Below are 6000 nucleotides of genomic sequence, written 5' to 3'. Positions count from 1 at the left end.
CAACGAGGAGCAGAAGGAAATGATAAGCGGTTTTCAGTAAGGTATTCTCTGCAAGCACTGAAATTATAGGTAACAGATAGTTTTGTGATAAGATAATTGGTAATGAGCAACAAGTAACAAAAGTAAATAAAGTGCAGCAAGGTGGCCCAATCCTTTTTGTAGCAAAGGACAAGCCTGGACAAACTCTTATATGATGTAAAGCGCTCCCGAGGACACATGGGAATTATTGTCAAGCTAGTTTTCATCACGTTCATATGATTTGCGTTCGGTACTTTGATAATTTGGTATGTGGGTGGACCAGTGCTTGGGTGCTGTCCTTACTTGGACAAGCATCCCACTTATGATTAACCTCTATTGCAAGCATCCGCGACTACAACAAAAGTATTAATGTAAACCTAACCATAACATGAGACATATGGATCCAAATCAGCCCCTTACGAAGCAACGCATAAACTAGGATTTAAGATTTTGTCACTCTAGCAAACCATCATCTACTTATAACTTCCCAATGCCTTCCTCTAGGCCCAAATAATGGTGAAGTGTCATGTAGTCGACGTTCACATAATACCACTAGAGGAGAGACAACATACATCTCATCAAAATATCGAACGAATACCAAATTCACATGACTACTAATCACAACACTTCTCCCATGTCCTCAGGAACAAATGTAACTACTCACAAAGCATATTCATGTTCATAATCAGAGGGGTATTAATATGCATAAAGGATCTGAACATATGATCTTCCACCAAATAAACCAACTAGCATCAACTACAAGGAGTAATTAACACTACTAGCAACCCACAGGTACCAATCCCGGATTTAGAAACAAGAATTGGATACAAGAGATGAACTAGGGTTTGAGAGGATATGGTGCTGGTGAAGATGTTGATGGAGATTGACCCCCTCCCGATGAGAGGATCGTTGGCGATGACGATGGCGATGATTTCCCCCTCCCGGAGGGAAGTTTCCCTGGCATAACAGCTCCGCTAGAGCCCTAGATTGGTTCCGCCAAGGTTCTGCCTCATGGCGGCGGAGTCTCGTTCGGAAATATGGCTTATGATTTTTTTTCTCATCGAAAGACTCCATATAGCAGAAGATGGGCATCGGAGGGCCACCAGGGGGCCCACGAGGTAGGGGGCGCGCCCCCACCCTCGTGGGCAGGGTGTGGCCCCCTCCGGAACTTCTTGCGCTCAGTATTTTTTATATATTCTGAAAATTACTTCCGTGAAGTTTCAGGACTTTTGGAGCTGTGCAGAATAGGTCTCTAATATTTGCTCCTTTTCCAGCCCAGAATCCCAGCTGCCGGCATTCTCCCTCTTTATGTAAACCTTGTAAAATAAGAGAGAATAGGCATAAGTATTGTGACATAATGTGTAATAACAACCCATAATGCAATAAATATTGATATAAAAGCATGATGCAAAATGGACGTATCAGTACTATTTGGGGACAATTTGCATGAGGAAGAATGATGATATGGTGTCAATGGTGCTAGAAGTACAACTGCCAGGATTGTGTGTCACAAGAAGTGCAATAGACAAGAACACAAAAGAGGTGAAAGGAAATCTCTGCTTCCCTTGTTATGTTAGAAGCAAAACTAGCGAATACCGGACTCGGTACTCCTACTTCCATCAAAGGGAAATAAATATATGGCGGATGAATTGTTACAGCAAGGCTTCACTCCTCAACTAACCCCTATGCATCACCCATCCTATTGGTCAAGAAGAAGGGTGGGACCTGGGGGCTCTGTGTCTACTATAAAGCTCTCAATACACAAACTTGAAGAACCGGTATCCCATTCTACTAATAGACAATCTCCTTGACCAATTGTGTGGTGCCACCATTATCTCAAAATGGACCTTTGGATACCACCAAATCAGTATGGAAGAGAAGGATGTGTATAAGACTACATTCAAGACCCACCAAGTCCATTCCGAATTCAAGGTCATGCCATTTGGTCTGACCAACGCACTGGCCACGTTCAACAATTTAATGAACATGGTATTTAGTCCACTGTTGAGAAGGTTTGTACTCATATTCTTCGATGATTTACTGGTGTACAGTGAAGGCTTAGAATCACATGGTGACCACCTCATGCTAACGCTCCCCCTTCTACTTTATATTTGAGTTAGGCAAAGATTGACATATGTGGTTTACCATTTCAACCAGAGATTGACATCTCCATCGTAACCTTGGCTATACGAAAGAAATGCAGTCCATGATGGGTTTGAATACCTATTCTTTTGAGAAAGAAAGAGTTAAGGTGATCCTTGGTCCATTGATAATAGGAGACACATCCAAATCGGTTCTTGCAAAGAATAACAATTTCCTTAAAAAGATCCAAATTCACAAAGCCTTAGAATAGTTTCAGGTAGTCTTTGCCATATTGGCAAAAGAGACCGCCGCTCAAAACGGAGACCGCGATGTCCCCGTAGAGCTGCAACCTCTCACTGAAGAATTCCGAGACATCATTCTAGGTGATTCACATAAGCGACCTAAATGGAAGACTAACCAATGAATGAATTGTTCTCCTTGACAAGAATGAGGGGAATTGCTTTCAAGGATCAGATGAAGAGAAGATTTGGAAATAAGAGTTACGAAACAACTAGTCGAACGGAAGCATGAGTTAAGTGGTGTTGCTAACTTCCTTACTCATTGTAGCTGCTTTAATGGGTGCATTGGACATGGAAGGATTGAAATAACAAGAGGTAATGTGAATTGGCCAAGGTTGCCTTTTTCAAGCAAGTAAACTAGTGGCTTTGCCTACCTTATTGTGTTGTAGGCATCTTGAATTGTAACTAAGGATCAACTTAGGCTTAAGTTAGAGCTGCTCCTTCTATCACATCGGATTCTAGTAAGGAAAGGGACGTTCTCGTCTGATCTCTACGTCAATATTATGCTTTGTGTGTATGTCTGTGATTGTGCTCAATGTTTTCTAAAGACATAAAACCTATATTATTATTCCTATAAAATATAGTATACCAATTTTCTCTCTCTTATCCATCTAGTGCAGAGACTTGAGACTCTGAGAATGCCAAAAACAAAAATTGACCTAGATTTTAGTCTTTTTTTAATTAACACATTAAGAGTTTTGAAATTTTTATTGTTTTCTCTCTGGTGCATATAGAAGCACACAAGAAATGCATTTATTTATACTAGCACAATTGCCCGTGCGTATACCAGTTCCTATGGAGCATGGTTGATGAGGTCGAGGAACTATGTCAAGTGACAACGGTTGCTGATGACAAAATAAAAAGACTCATGATTTGAGGATCAAAACATGAAACTTAGAACATGCATGGGTTATGATCCGGAGTAAAAAAATTATAGAAACTTTCAAGCCTGTGTGTGACAATGGTAGAGAAAAATTGGCCCGTACTAAGATTTACTGAGAATTATTTACATCCACAATTCATGAAAAATTTAGCCTCACCAAGATATGTAGAACACATGAATGAAATGTTTTCAACAATCATTTTGTTATTTGATTTTGAGGGATTTTATTTTGTAAAAACAGATCGAAAAAATTAGACATATATTATGAGAACTTTAAATATTTAAATATTTAAATTAATATTCTCATATTTGTAGTTCAATCCTTAATTTTAACCTAGCTGGTGTCTACGTTTTTAGAAATAAAAATATGAATTAAATACTAATGAAATATATATAGATTTATTGTAGGCTTTCTTTCAATTTGCCGTCTGTCTACCATACCGGTAAGTATTCATATCACCGCATGTCATGTATTTGTATTGATAGAAATATTTCACGTGTGTGATCATTTCTCCTTTTTCTTTCTTGCGGTTTTTTTGTCAATTTTGTCACCTAAGGTTCATATTGTTCGAGTCTTGCTTAGTCGTGTGAAAATGATTGAGCGTCTATGTGCTAGACAGAAATCAAGTGAGGTGATCCTAAAAATAGTCAATTTGAGGCAATAGAAATCAATTAGGAAACTCATAGTGCGTGTGTTGTGCTTCTCTGCTATTGGTTTTTCGCAATTCTTTGTATTCGTTTTTCTCTTTTGGATGTTTGTCTACTGATTATGTAAGAAATCATATTGTATTTGGTACACATGCATGTGGCAGAGTTGTATATACATATTTTCTTAGTGAAGTATATACATCTATTAATGGTGTGTGTCTCCGGAGGTCAACTTATATGTTGTTTGCTTTTTCAACTAATCTGTTATCTATATGTGTTATTTTCAAAACAAAACGAAAATCAATAGTTTTCTAGACTAACTTCATGTCAGGTTTGATCCACTAATCTCGGCAGGGCCCTCACAAAGAAAAATGTAGGCTCATGCACGCACTACACTACTTGCATGCAACCGGAAAAACTATTAATGAACAATTGCAGGTTCATGGCTAACATAGGCGCGGCTCATCGCACTTCAAACAACACGCTGCCCACCTGGCCCGCCAGTGCTCGCGCATGTCGCCCACCTTGCCACAACACCTGTGCACGTCACCTACATTGCCGCTGCACCCGTGCACGTCGCCACCGGTGGTGATTGGCCGGTTCGCTCGGTCCATCCCGGGCTTCGTCGTTGCCCGTCAATCCCTGAAAACATGACCGGGTGGTCGGTCCCATCCTGTCTGGACCACCGGCAGCCAGTCCAAAAGGTGGCTCGGTGAGGGACCGGAACAGTCTGGACGGTGTCCACCCTACACCGGCTTGATAAAGTGGAGAGTGTGTGTCTTGACTCCAAGCTCCTTGTCTCCATCTTCATCGGCATCCGGCATGATGAAGTGGATGGCAAGCGGCGACGCGACGTCATGGTGCCGTGCTCCTCGTCCTTCTCTTCAGCGGCTTCCGCGTGGTGAAGTGTTTCGCTCGACGTGCAAGTTGGTGAAGCAACTCCAGCATAACCATGCATGGGCCGGGCATCGTCATCCCAAGTCATGGCATGTGGACGTAACAGGTAGTGGGTAGCGTCATCGGCATCCGGCATGATGAAGTGGATGGCAAGCGGCGACGCGACGTCATGGTGCCGTGCTCCTCATCCTTCTCTTCAGCGGCTTTCGCATGGTGAAGTGTTTCGCTTGATGTGCAAGTTGGTGAAGCAACTCCAGCGTAACCATGCATGGGCCGGGCTTCGTCATCCGAAGTCATGGCATGTGGACGTAACAGGTAGTGGGTAGCGTCATTGGCGCACTTTGGACGGCTATGTTGGAGAGCTTCACGTGGACACGACGACCCTACGACGATGGCGCCGATAATTTGCTGCATCTTTACGATTTCCGGGGTCTTGTGTGACAGCTCCATCCATCATCATCGTGTTGTGCTTGCATGCATAATCTCACTGTTCACAAGGATTAGCCACGTCATCATCGTCAGGTGAGTGGTCCGTTGGGTACATGTGCGCCTCTAACGAGCCCGACGGCCCACACTTCGGCCTTTACGTTTATGTGCTGCTCGCTCCTGGCCGACCCCTTGAAGCACTCGCCCGTGCTCTTTTGTCTCCAAGTGCTCACGCCAGATGCAATCGCCTCTGGTTGTTCTTACCTTAGTGCATTTTGTGTCCTTTCTCTTAACCTCCCCTTGTTGCATACTTGAATTATGTGTTTTGTGTGTGTGCGCGCTTGTGTGCAGGTCGGACTCCCATAAATTGTTAAAAAAAGGAATCTTCATAGACGAGTACGTGTTGGGTTGTGTATGTGTCTTATATTTGAAGTAACGTTATATAGCTTTATTTTTAAATCTCAACCGTCTATCTTTAGCACTAACACAAAATCAACGGATATAAAAAGATGACCTATGGGAAACTATGAAATTTTCGTCCTTTAATATTAGGTATAGATATAGAAGTACATAAAGAAGACAAATATGTGGCTCTATAATGCATACAGTCCGTGTAAAAAGAAATACGAAACATTACATACACATAATAAGTCCATTTTTTTTACAAAAATATAGTATGTCCAGGTGTGTATATGTGAGGTTGCTTTTGAAATGTTCTGGAACTTTAAAATACTATGAACCTTATTA

Source organism: Triticum dicoccoides, chromosome 2A (genome assembly GCF_002162155.2).
Source record: "Triticum dicoccoides isolate Atlit2015 ecotype Zavitan chromosome 2A, WEW_v2.0, whole genome shotgun sequence".
Taxonomy (NCBI): Eukaryota; Viridiplantae; Streptophyta; class Magnoliopsida; order Poales; family Poaceae; genus Triticum; species Triticum dicoccoides.
The sequence above is the reverse complement of the archived record's forward strand: the minus strand, read 5'-3'. Positions refer to the sequence as shown.